The sequence below is a fragment of the Neoarius graeffei genome, chromosome 19 (assembly GCF_027579695.1).
Source record: "Neoarius graeffei isolate fNeoGra1 chromosome 19, fNeoGra1.pri, whole genome shotgun sequence".
Lineage (NCBI taxonomy): Eukaryota > Metazoa > Chordata > Actinopteri > Siluriformes > Ariidae > Neoarius > Neoarius graeffei.
The window spans coordinates 59,124,835-59,139,178 of NC_083587.1; the positions used below are offsets into that span (position 1 = coordinate 59,124,835).

The window sequence follows — 14,344 nt, forward strand, 5'->3', positions numbered from 1 at the left end:
AAATTCCTCATTAAAATCCCCACCTCTGTTCTCTCCCCTCCTCTCTCAGGCATTTCCCTCCTGTCTCCCCTCTTCTCCATCTCCTCCCTCCTTCTCTCTCTCTCTCGTTCTCTCTTGCTCTCACCCAGTGCCTCCTCCTCAGATGTATTCTTCAGTCAGTGGGCTGGAACTGCAGCGGCTGCTGGAGGAGTCCAGACTAAGAGAGGGAGATAGAGAAAGGGGGAGAGAGAGAGAGAGAGAGAGAGAGAGAGAGAGAGTGGAAAGGGAGCGGGTGGAGGGGCCGAGCAGCGTCTGGGTCAGTGTGGTCTGTCATCTCAGATAATCTAAGAGCGAGCAAGCGCATGAGACCGAGTGTGTGCATGTATGTGTGTGTGTATGAGAGAGAGAGAGAGAGAGAGAGAGAGAGAGAGAGAGAGAGAAGGAGCGCAGCAGGAGCGAGGAGGTAGAGATGTCAGAGGATGTGGTTTTCCTGAGCTTGCAGAACACAGCGCAGGCATAGTTTGAGCATGACCTCAACGCAGGCACGCAAAACGAGCTCTCGGTGCTCTGCTTAGCCCTGTGCAGGACTGGAACCAGTGGGATTCTGAGAAAACAGAGCCACACAATAAAAGTGCTCTCAGAAGAACAGATCACGGACTCGTTGTATTCTGGAGCTCCAGGACATCACGCAGGAATTTGGGAATTTTTGCGCGCAAGCTCGTTCTCATCCTTTCCTCGCTTCATGCCGTTCGTGAACTTCGCAGAGAAGACGTTCTCTCCTCTCATCGTTGAGACTTAACGCACCTGTGGATCCACAACGGCCAAGCAGGTAAGATCTCGACCTACATACCGGATCTTTCTCAGACTTCTCAGAGACTTGGTTAAAGTTCAGATGGTTCAGCGTTGTCGTTTATGGTTTTTTTTGTTTTGTTTTCTGTCTTAATGCTTAAAGAATTTCCGACAGATTCAATACAGCAAAACCATCATGATTCAGAATAAATAGCCAGTACGGTGTATCAGCTTTCCGTCTAAGCAATATCGACAGAACTGATCATGAATCTCTAAAATTCTTCCCAGACTTAAGGCAAGTGTGTGCACAGGTGGAAGTGTGTCTATACGTATAAGAGAAGCAAATGGTGCAACAATTATTATTATTTTTTTTTTGTAATTATTCACTGACAAACACTTTGTGACTCTCGGGGGAACTGGAGCTCCCAAAGGTGCTTTTTAATATATATTTTTAAATGATTATTGAATACAAACCAATACGCTCATGAATCTTTTCAAAACTGAACATCATGTTAATCCAATTTAAATCGGATCAAAACATTGTTATCTGTTTAAGCCTGAGACGATGAAGAAGACAGTTTATAAAGGGCATGTCAGCGGTGATGATCAATCATGGCAAGCCACAAGCCTCATAACTTCCCACAAAACAAACACACACACACACACACACATATACACACACACCCTCCTTAAACCTCTCCTCTCACAGATCAGCGATTCGGTTCTCTGCGAGTCCAAGTCACATGAGCAAAGCGTGATCTGGATGGCAGCTCTGAGACTTGATCGCTCGACTCGTCTTCTTTTTTCACTTCTTTAACAAGCCGTTTGTGTCAAATTTGCCCTTGTTACTACTCAGAGAATGGAGGTCAAGGGTATTTCAGAAAAGAAAAGAGGGCGAATGAGGGTAAGAGGGAGACAGAAAGAGAGAGAGAGAGAGGGAATGTGGGCAAGTGGTAGGAAAGAGAGAAAAGGGCAGAAGGGGCAAACTGTCATTAATCAGTTCCAGCGGCTGCCTGCGAGGCAGGCTGTGTTGGGTCATGCTGGGTCTCAGGAACACGCGCACAGAGGAGCTTGTTGTCGCTGTGGAATCTGGAACATCGTGAGATCTACTGCCAGATCTATCTTTACAGTCTGCTGTATGATGTTTCGACTCAGTAAATACCATGTGTTTGAGTGTCGCTCTTCCCTGCTGCATGAAGTTTTTTCCAGCGATCTTTATTGACATAGAAACCTACATTGCGGTCATACATCTCATCTCATCTCATCATCTCTAGCCGCTTTATCCTGTTCTACAGGGTTGCAGGCAAGCTGGAGCCTATCCCAGCTGACTACGGGCGAAAGGCGGGGTACACCCTGGACAAGTCGCCAGGTCATCACAGGGCTGACACATAGACACAGACAACCATTCACACTTACATTCACACCTACGGTCAATTTAGAGTCACCAGTTAACCTAACCTGCATGTCTTTGGACTGTGGGGGAAACCGGAGGAAACCCACGCGGACACGGGGAGAACATGCAAACTCCACACAGAAAGGCCCTCGCCGGCCACGGGGCTCGAACCCGGACCTTCTTGCTGTGAAGCGACAGCGCTAACCACTACATCACCGTGCTGCCTCGCGGTCATACATGTCATGGTGATATAAAATAGAGTCATACACTCAAAAATGCTCATGAGAAACATTTCCTTGTCAAGTTACAACTCAACTCGTCATTCATTCATTAACTGATTCATTCGTTCATTTTCAACTCTGCCAACGCTGGATGTAAGGCAGTGAGTGATACAACTTGGACAGAATGTTGGTCCATCACAAGGCATCCTGTACACACATTCATACCTCGGGGCAAATTAGCATATCCATTCCATCCAATGACACAGTGTGAGGAGTTGGGAGGAAACCAGAAAACCAAGAGGAAACCAATACAGACAGAACTCTATAGCTGATTTCAGAATCGAACCCTGGAGCTGTGCTACCCAGTGTACGCATTTTTTCATGCAAGAAAACCAATGCTAGCATGTGCATGTACACAAGCTTCTCAAGTTACTTAAAGAAGCATTATTAGCTCATCTAGCCAACAGACGATGAGTTTACGCCATCATGTGTTGTACGTCGTTTGTCCATCCGGCGTCGTCCACATTTCACAAAAATCGCTTCTTGTCTCTCAATTCTTCACCAATATTTATTCTTTTTGGCAGGAAGATAGGTCTGCCTGGGGTGTATATAGTGTCTACCCAGATTTGCATAATTGCAATTAATAATGAAGATATGGAGTAATTAATCAATCTCTAACAAGCAGTTTCCACACAAATCGTTTCTTCTCCCTCAATTCTTCACTGATTTTGATTCTTTCTGGCATGAAGGTAGGGGTACCTAGGGTGCATATAACTCTACCCAGATTTCCTTCATTACAATTATTAATTAAATTATGTACTAATTAAGGCTTAATGAGCAGTTCAACAAAAATCACTTCTTCTTGGTCAATTCCTCGCAGTTTTGGATTCTTTCTGGCTAATAGGTCAGTATTCCTAGGGTATATATATATATATATCTTGCATCTATTGTATGTAGCTTGCAACATTTATTGCGCAAGGTGGCCCACTTTAGATTGTTTCTTCTGGACTAGACGGGGCTGCAGTGAGCTATGCCGTCATTGATGGTCTCGTTTAAGTCTCCATTCTTAAGAAAATGGTACTACCAATGTATACATCTACTGTTACCCCTTTTCCACCAAATCAGTTCCAGGGCTGGTTCGGGGCCAGTGCTGGTGCTGGTTCACAACTCGTTTAACTTGCGAGCCAGCTGAGAACCAGTTTGCTTTTCCATAGCTCGCGGTGCTAAGCGGAGCCACATCATTACGTCGCTGTATACGTCATTACATCGCTGTATACGTCAGTTACGGCGCTACGTTTACATAAACCTTGGCGCGAATATCAAAGCAAAAACAACATGGAAGAAGCAGCAGCAGCAACAACAACAATAATAATAATAATAATGGATGACTTCGCATTTGTACAGCTGCTGCTTCTCGTCGCTTAAAAATGGCGATCTTTCGCGGTCTTGTTATTGTTGTTGGTCTTAACAACTCCGCCCCCCCGCTGATGTAAGCGGTTCTTTCCTCTGGCCCAGCAGAGAGTTGGTGCTAGCCTGGAACCGGTTTTTCTGGCCCCAGAGCCAGTTCTTTGTCAGTGGAAACAGAAAACCCAGTTCCAAACTAAGCACTGGCCCCGAACCAGCCCTGGAACTGCTTTGGTGGAAAAGGGGCATGTATGGTACTTTTAGTACAGATTTTTCATCAGGAAACAAGAAATGGTTCTGTGTGAAAATCTGCATACAGTATTTGCAACTCGACCATGAGTTGTCTAAAATTACACGATGGGGAAAGAAGGTACATGCTAAATGTTCAAACAATGTACAACCCCAATAACAAGGAAAGGTAAGTTTTGTTTGTTTGTTTTGAGAGTATACCCATTTTTTAAAGAATATTAGGAAAAGAAATCACCATTGTAGCTGTACTGAATACACAAGTTTCCCAACAACTTCCAATGTCATTGTCTACCTTGTATATTTAAATAATATTGGGTGGCATTGAGTGGTATATCAAATATATTCCATTTAGCTAACATGATATTGAAGTTGAAGATGAGTAGCTGAATGGAATATATCTTTTGTGATGGAATAAAAACATGTGCTCTATTCCCTTCTAGCAGGTTGTGTTCATTTGGTTTGATAGCATGCAATATTGCTAGCATATCGCTTATCTTATATGTACAACCCCGATTCCCAAAAAGTTGGGACAAAGTACAAATTGTACATAAAAACGGAATGCAATGATGTGGAAGTTTCAAAATTCCATATTTTACTCAGAATAGAACATAGATGACATATCAAATGTTTAAACTGAGAAAATGTATCATTTAAAGAGAAAAATTAGGTGATTTTAAATTTCATGACAACAACACATCTCAAAAAAGTTGGGACAAGGCCATGTTTACCACTGTGAGACATCCCCTTTTCTCTTTACAACAGTCTGTAAACGTCTGGGGACTGAGGAGACAAGTTGCTCAAGTTTAGGGATAGGAATGTTAACCCATTCTTGTCTAATGTAGGATTCTAGTTGCTCAACTGTCTTAGGTCTTTTTCGTCGTATCTTCCGTTTTATGATGCGCCAAATGTTTTCTATGGGTGAAAGATCTGGACTGCAGGCTGGCCAGTTCAGTACCCGGACCCTTCTTCTACGCAGCCATGATGCTGTAATTGATGCAGTATGTGGTTTGGCATTGTCACGTTGGAAAATGCAAGGTCTTTCCTGAAAGAGACGTCGTCTGGATGGGAGCATATGTTGCTCTAGAACCTGGATATACCTTTCAGCATTGATGGTGTCTTTCCAGATGTGTAAGCTGCCCATGCCACACGCACTAATGCAACCCCATACCATCAGAGATGCAGGCTTCTGAACTGAGCGCTGATAACAACTTGGGTCGTCCTTCTCCTCTTTAGTCCGAATGACAGGGCGTCCCTGATTTCCATAAAGAACTTCACATTTTGATTCGTCTGACCACAGAACAGTTTTCCACTTTGCAACAGTCCATTTTAAATGAGCCTTGGCCCAGAGAAGACATCTGCGCTTCTGGATCGTGTTTAGATACGACTTCTTCTTTGAACTATAGAGTTTTAGCTGGCAACGGCGGATGGCACGGTGAATTGTGTTCACAGATAATGTTCTCTGGAAATATTCCTGAGCCCATTTTGTGATTTCCAATACAGAAGCATGCCTGTATGTGATGCAGTGCCGTCTAAGGGCCCGAAGATCACGGGCACCCAGTATGGTTTTCCGGCCTTGACCCTTACGCACAGAGATTCTTCCAGATTCTCTGAATCTTTTGATGATATTATGCACTGTAGATGATGATATGTTCAAACTCTTTGCAATTTTACACTGTTGAACTCCTTTCTGATATTGCTCCACTATTTGTCGGCGCAGAATTAGGGGGATTGGTGATCCTCTTCCCATCTTTACTTCTGAGAGCCGTTGCCACTCCAAGATGCTCTTTTTATACCCAGTCATGTTAATGACCTATTGCCAATTGACCTAATGAGTTGCAATTTGGTCCTCCAGCTGTTCCTTTTTTGTACCTTTAACTTTTCCAGCCTCTTATTGCCCCTAGCCTGGGCCCGCCCATCCTAAGTGTGACGCAACACAGGGGGCTGTTGTGAACTTAGTCTGGCAAGGCAAGCTATCTCCAGCTCTTCCAAGCTCCCGAAAAATCGTGAGCCAATCAACTTTGAGCATCTCCAACGGCCCTGGGTAGAGGCGTGTTCAAGGCAGTGACGTAGTAGAACTGCGACCGGAAGCCATAGATTGTTTACAGAATCTATGCCGGAAGCGCTTCATTCACTAGAAACATTACGAACATGGAGCAGCGGCAAGCCTTTGACACAGCGGTAGATGCTGTATTGAAAGCATTCAACGGGAAGTTCTCATTGAAAACGGAGCAAAGAGCAGCCCTGGAGGTATTTATTCTCCTCCTTCTTCTTCCTGTTACTCAAGCAGTTTCCGTTGCGTCACATACGTCAGAGTAAAGAGTGATGTGATTGGTTTAAGCTTCGTCACAGCCTTTTTCTGGCTTCAACCAGTAGCAAACTGAGGCATTTCAGGGAGGCGGGTCAACCACGCGCTTTGGGAAATGGTTGGGCTTAATATCTATGCCAGACCAATGCTCGCAGGGCTTTGAAGTTGCGTTAGCCAGACTATATTGCCCCTGTCCCAACTTTTTTGAGATGTGTTGCTGTCATGAAATTTCAAAATGTCTCACTTTCGACATTTGATATGTTGTCTATGTTCTATTGTGAATACAATATCAGTTTTTGAGATTTGTAAATTATTGCATTCCGTTTTTATTTACAATTTGTACTTTGTCCCAACTTTTTTGGAATCGGGGTTGTACTATGTCACGCTACGAAAAAAAAGCCAGCCAACATTATTATTATCCATACACATTCCTTTCGGGTGTTCAACGCGTCTATCTCTTTCAGAATTCTCTCAAAATCTTCCGTATTTAACAAAGCAAACTTTGCAGCCATGTTTGTTTACAAATTGTCCCAGACACTCGCTAGCATGGAAATTTTACGTCTCCGACGTGTGACGTCATGTTGTCTTGACAACCATGCAATATCGTAAACCATATTCAACGCTCGTTCTCCATTGCGTAGAGTGACATAGTACACATAGGATAAGCGATATGCTAACAATATTGCATGCTGTCAAACCAAATGAACACAACCCGCTAGAAGGGAATGGAACACGTTTTTATTCCATCGAAAACGTGTCAAATGATCTTTGATGATTTTTGCTTTGAAAAAAATCGATACAAATCAACCTTTAGGTGACAAACCTATACGTCAAACCTGCTGTTAAAGGAATTATTATATATTATTCAGACAGAGTCTATATCAAGCTCAGACATTTGCCATATCTCATGTGATGTGTTTGTCATGGCAGCTCGGATTCCCCGTACTGCCTTGTGTGCACGATGCACACTGTATATTGATTTTCCCACAATTAAAGTTCTATCAGATCTGTTTTGATGAATCAGCTTGTATACCAGTTTGACTCTTTGCCATAATGGCTAAGACCAACTCTTCTGACGGTCCTGAAAGCCATAACAACCCATTAACGGTCTGTTCCGTCCGTCTGTCTGTCTGTCTTGAGCTAACAGCACCATTTGGGTTCACATTGATGAGTCATGAGTGTCTATGTGTGTTATAAATCAGACGATTTTGTTAATTAATTCCAGTCATCAGTACCTACAAGCTGGCAGATGTCCTTGCTTTTGAAGGTGCATGATTAATAGATCACATGAAAGCTTCAATATTTTGATAACCCGATTAGGACTGAGAATCCTCTTGCAGCCAATTAAGTTTAATTGAGCTAATTAGGCTGGCTTGGCACATCTGAAACGCAATTACGCCATACTGCTTGGAAGTGGTTTTGAAATGACTGACACCTTTTCCTTTTCCTCAAGTAGCTACAGTATATACTGTATTTTTTTTTTCTTTCGCCACCCTTGTCTTGGCGAGAGCTCTCGCGGCCCGTGTAATTAGGGCAGTGGTTCTCCTGCAGCGTTCCTCCTCACTCGAGGCTCGCGCTCCAGCGAAAAATGAAGTTGGCTCTCTTCTTATGAGGCAGACTTCAAATCAGATGAAAAAGAGAAACAAAAAAAAAAAAGAGAGAGAGTCGGCTTAGCCGGGTGCTTTGACGGAAGATGAATGGCAATTTCTGCCCCTTGCCGCTACGCCCTGCCACTTTGAATGGATTACGCTCTTGTGGTTCAAGCGAAGATTAGCTTCCTCTCTTTCCCGACGTGCTGACTGGAGCCCTGGGCGCAAACCTTGCCACTTTGTCATGAGACAGAATATTAAAAGGCAATCTGAGCAAAAGGTGTCAGGAAGCCGTAGGCCTGCAGCTGTTTAGCAGGCCACTGACGGTTAAGCAGGAACGGGGAAAGAAGCAGCTTGGATATTTCTCGAAGATGAATCGACTCGCTTTGTTAATGGGTGGTCGTGGCTGGTAATTGCGGCTGTATTGATTCGGTAATGTTCAAGAAGGAGATGTCAATATCCTGTTCGAGGGAGGAAAACGAACTTGGCTTCCATGTGCCCTAATAAAGTCCGGCCTGGGAGCAAATTTAGATCTTGCTGTGATTATTCCACTGGAATGTTCACATGCTGCCTAGGAAAATAATGTCTCTGTGTGGTCTTTATTATTTATTGAGTTATTTACTCACTTTTATAGACTTTATCCTGTGCCTATAAAACTATAAAACCTGCAGAATATGCCAGTAAAGGCGCAAGCCGAATGAAGGAAATGATTTGTCCGGCTAAATCTAAATTAGAAAAGCGGAGAGATAGGGAGAAGGGGGAGAGGAAAGGATAAAGACAGAAAGGGGGTGAGCAAGAGAGCAATAGAGAGAGAGAGAGATTGTCGTCTTTTATTCTGCCTTGTATGAAATGGTTGTCAAGGGGCTGGTTCCCATGGCAATCCTATCGGCCGGGGCCGGGCTCCCAGTGTGGTCATGGCCAGGTCTCGAGATGCTGAGCAGATGGATTTTTGTCTCTTGTCCCTTTGAATGCTGGTTAAAGACATAGAAATGTTTGAATTTTCCAAAAGAAAATGGCAATTGTGTTTCCGGCAAAACACAATTGGCAAAGAGACTTGAACACACATAGAAATCGATTTGTATTGCTCTGTATAGCGTCCTTACACTAATATTTCGACGTCTGGATTGAAAATGTGCAAGCGAGCAAGCAAAGAAATGAATAAATAAATAAATAAAAAGCTGTGCCTCAGCAACTCTAGGCTAGTTTTCTAAAAATGAACCATTGCATCTTCTGTAGCAGATCCCCTGTTGCTGTTTATCCAATCAAATGCGTTTATATCAACTGTTTAGCTGAAAGCAGCTCATCAGGCCAGAGACGAGCTACAGGGCATTCGCAGAATTATTATCTCATCTCATCTCATTATCTCTAGCCGCTTTATCCTTCTACAGGGTCGCAGGCAAGCTGGAGCCTATCCCAGCTGACTACGGGCGAAAGGCGGGGTACACCCTGGACAAGTCGCCAGGTCATCACAGGGCTGACACATAGACACAGACAACCATTCACACTCACATTCACACCTACGGTCAATTTAGAGTCACCAGTTAACCTAACCTGCATGTCTTTGGACTGTGGGGGAAACCGGAGCACCCGGAGGAAACCCACGCGGACACGGGGAGAACATGCAAACTCCACACAGAAAGGCCCTCGCCGGCCACGGGGCTCAAACCCAGGACCTTCTTGCTGTGAGGCGACAGCGCTAACCACTACACCACCGTGCCGCCAGAATTATTATTACTTTTTAATTATTATTATTATTATTATTATCTCATCCTGCCAACAGGTGATGAGTTTATGCCATCATGTGTCATCCATCATCCATCCAGTGTCGTCGTCCACATTTCACGAAAATCGCTTCTTCTCTCTCGATTCTTCGCCGATTTTTTTCTTTTTGGCAGGAAGGTAGGTCTGCCGGAGTTGCATATACTGTAGCTTCTACACAAATTTGCATAACTGCAGTTAATAATGAAGATATGGAGTAATTAGTCAATCCCTAACGAGCAGTTTCCACACAAATCGCTTCTTCTCCCTCAATTCTACACCAATTTTCATTCTTTTTGGCAGGAAGGTAGGGGTACCTAGGGTGCATATAACTTCTACCTAGATTTGCTTCATTACTATTATTAATGAAGTTATGGACTAATTAAAGGGGAACTGAAGTCATTTTGAAATTGCTTTATTTCTTAATTAATGTGTTATTCAATTACGTTTTCGGTTTTAGTAACCTTATATCGTGACTCGTATTGACAACTAATTGCAATTAAATATTATACTTATCGGCCTGGGCGGCACAGTGGTGTAGTGGTCAGCGCTGTCGCCTCACAGCAAGAAGGTTCTGGGTTCGAGCCCAGCAGCCGGTGAGGGCCTTTCTGTGTGGAGTTTGCATGTTCTCCCTGTGTCCGCGTGGGTTTCCTCCGGGTGCTCCGGTTTCCCCCACAGTCCAAAGACATGCAGGTTAGGTTAACTGGTGACTCTAAATTGACCGTAGGTGTGAATGTGAGTGTGAATGGTTGTCTGTGTCTATGTGTCAGCCCTGTGATGACCTGGCGACTTGTCCAGGGTGTACCCCGCCTTTCGCCCGTAGTCAGCTGGGATAGGCTCCAGCTTGCCTGCGACCCTGTAGAACAGGATAAAGTGGCTAGAGATAATGAGATGAGATGAGATGAGATGAGATGAGATGAGACTTATCGGCCTATGCGGTTTTTAGCCGTGTTGAATTTAGTTCGTTTGGTCCACAGCAGGCGTCGCTTATCCGTGCGATCTTCACAAGACTTGTGCAAGACTTCGAAATGTGACGTGTCAGCCAGGTGTCAGTGCCGTCATTTTGAAAACTGTTTTCCAAACGAAATATTGCACAAAAACGAGTTTAAATGACGATTACTGCCTACTTTTTTCAAACTTTCCTGATTGCTATCAAAACAAACAAAACTTCCGGCTTGATTACATCAGCATTCGAAAGAGGGCGCGCGCGTCTTTTGACAACGTTGGCAGATGTTACCCTGTGTCCAAAATTTCTCCCTACTCACTATATAGGGCACTATATAGTGCGGATGCCATTTTGTAGTGCTGTCCTGAAACCTTAGTGAGGATTATTTACACCCTATATAGTGCACTCAAAGTATCCCACAATGCATCACGAAAAGTAGTGAACAACGATGGTCACTAACCAAAGCAATATATCCCATCATGCATTGTGGTCGCGCTGAAAGAAATCAAATTAAAAGTCTCAAATTTGATTTAATTAAAGGCAGCGGCAAAGAAGAAAGTATTCAGCCTTGATTTAAAAAAAAAAGATGCAGCAGACACAAAGTTCTTTGTATTGATTAATATGGGAAATGCGCTCAGTATAATATGGATTTATAATAAACATACACGCACGTGTTTATTATTTTGAATGAAAACCCACCAGCCGACTGGTCTGGCACGTTTTAATCGTGCAACAGTAACGACGTAAATACCAGCATGACGGACTAGTGTCCGAAAGTGTTTTTTCATTTTACCAATGAGCTCACTGTACAGTCCTCTATATAATAATTCCCTATATAAGGAGTAGGGAGTAGTGAACGAGTGAGCGATTTCGGACACAGAGTTGGTCGCTTTGATTTCCACTATACGTTTTACTTCTGTCCTATGATGTCTCGCACAGGTCTCAACGAATCTTGTTTACGGCCATTGCTTTGACATATAGACTGATATATATTACAGAGCATATTTCAAACACTCATAACTTGCTATCGCAGTGACAAAATAGCGATCAGAAATGCATTCCGATATTTAATTAAATGAAATAAATAGAATTTTGATCATAAAAAATTTGCCTTCAGTTCTCCTTTCTTTCTGGCAAATATTTGAGCTGGCCTGGTTGAGAGTAGAACTGCGCAAGGTGGCCCACTTTAGATCGTTCCTTCTGGGCTAGACGGGGCAGGAGTGAGCTACGCCGTCATCGACGGTCTTGTTTAGTTTATATAAATGTGTCCAACAATGTTAGCTTATTTATTAAAGCCAGAGAGCTTTCCGAGTTGAAATTACTTTTAAGTCGACTTGTTTTGAAGTTATCGAGGTTTGGATTAAACCTATTTTAATTCAAGTAGCAAGTTAAATTTGAGAACCTCTGGCCCACCCTACCCCCACCAATCCCCGCCCCCTTGATAACCACTATCCGATGATACCTCCATTACTGCTACATCTTTCCCATTACTCTCTCACCTCCTTATTTGCTCTCTCCCGACCAAATCCAGGATTACGGATATGACATGTGACCTCATATCGACTTGCAAAGTATCTCATCACCTGCAAAGGCTTAGCAGTCTTTCATACTGAAACTATAGAGATCGCATGGCATTGAAACGAAGCAAATAGGAACTGAGAGTTAAATACAGACCCGCGTGGGCAACAAAAATAGTTTTGTTTTTTTTCCTCAGGACACAAACTGACTTTTCCACTGTGAGCTAAACGTTTGCTTTAATGTGCTTTCCTTCAATGGCTTGGGTTTTGATTCCTGTTTTCTTCATCTCGCACACACATGCATACACACAATGCTCCCGCCCAGGTGAAGAGGGTTATGCAGGAAGCGCAGGAAGGAAACAAGAAGTCCAAACAGGGTATCACAGAGAGAGGCTTCCCTGCTGATCGGACAAAAATACGAGGCAGGAAGCTGCGCCTTGGTGCTCTTTGTCACTTAACGAGAATAAAGGTCACTCAAGCTTGTCGTTCCGAGTCTTCAGTTTGTATCACTGCTAAGTGAGCTCTGTGTAATTAAACACTGTCGTTTCCAGACAATGAATTAGCAGAATGAGCGAGCTATTCTGCACCAGTTTAGCAAAAACACTGTGGATCGTGAGGACCGACTGACCAGGGAAGTCCATCAGCACTTCAATCAGCTTGTCAGTACAAGAGCTGTAATGAAGTCTCTGATCTGGTGCCTAAAGATTTCACACTTCATTAGTCAGCCACATACGGTACATCTACATGTCCTTAGACGCCTCCCAAAAACGTCAATCTGTGCAGTTCTATACACGTCTCCACCTATCTCTCTCCACCACCACCTGCTCGTCTTAGTTTTCAGAGTTCGTGCATGTTAATTCTGTTTACAGGATTGTAAGGAACCATGCACGCGACCTGCGGTACAACTGTAACACCTGTTAGAACCATAAAGCAGCTTGCTGTTCAGACGCGTCTCAGGCCGTTAAGAGCAGTGAAACGTGGCAGCGCTGAGACAGACAATATGCACACACTAATTTCTGCGCTCGTACACGGATAATGATGAATTGGAGCTGATGCAGAACTCATAAAGATGTTATTGGGGGTTTTTTCCCCCTCTAAATCATACTTATCATATCATATACACTCACCGGCCACTTTATAAGGAACTCCCATCCACCTGCAGTTTTTAAAGTTGGCTCGAGTCCAAAGATAGGGAATTTTCTTTTCTTTTTTTTCACACTGTACCGTATCACGCAACTTGTATCATATCGTGTGTATACAGATGCACAGTTGGGGGAAGTATCAAGTCTCCAGGACTTTAGTACAACTTCCAAGACAATGTGTGAATAAAAGGTGCAAACAGACATCTTTCCATCTAGCACAACCATGCTCGTCATCACGGGCGATTGCTCTAAGACAACGAGGGAGGCTCAGCCTCCTCTAAAAATGACGAACATCGTGTAGGATGAATTGCGCTAGGGTTATGTTATAGCCGACCTTATAACATTGCTATTTCAGATCCAGAATCATAGAAATATATGTGCTCCACCCAACTACAGTGCGAAATCATTCTGTTATAACTTTCCCCATTTTGCCTAATGTGTGCGTGAGTTTTTCCCCCTCGTGACAGCGCGATGCAGCCCAGCCTCAGTGGACTTCAATGGCATTTGGGAGCTATGCGCTTTTCAATCTCAAAATGCAAGACGGTTATTGGACAAATACTGCGAAAACGCCCGCCCACAGACTCCGAGCCTCACAGTGGGAGGGACATGGCAGTTTCCGAGAGGAGACTGGTGATTGGTGAAAGCGGACGGATATTTTCTTTGATTGACAGCTCGTTTCAAATATAGACAAGCAGCGGTGAATCTCGGTTCAGTCCCATGCGGATTCGCAAGTGCTGTGGTGTATTGTAAGAGATCAGCTTACATTTCAATTTCATTCATTACATACGGTTTCTACCAGCTTTTTTAGTTTGTATATATTTTCATTGTAAATAAAGTGTAAATATAGTGTTGTCAAGTTTGCTATCTTAGTTCCAGAAATTTTGTTTATTTGAGTGACTGAACTTGAACTTGAGGGGGCTAGTCAGCTAGCAAGAAAGCTGTGCACGGATGCCAAGCATTGCTGATTTAATTTTGGCGAAGCCATTTGCCAGTCTTCCTTTCGAGGAAAAAATTAAAATTAAAGAGCAGGGTAGACCAACGCCTCAAATTGA

General features: G+C 43.5%; 1 protein-coding gene across 2 annotated transcripts in view; it reads left to right on the plus strand.

The window, feature by feature from the left end:
- Nucleotides 1–271: 271 nt before the first annotated feature.
- LOC132867447 (raftlin-like) overlaps nucleotides 272–14,344 on the plus strand; it is a 240,865-nt gene continuing 226,792 nt past the window's right edge. For both annotated transcript variants that reach the window (XM_060900364.1, XM_060900366.1), the window contains exon 1: nucleotides 272–808. The gene's annotated coding sequence lies outside the window, so the exon portion shown is untranslated. The remainder of the gene's footprint in view (nucleotides 809–14,344) is intronic.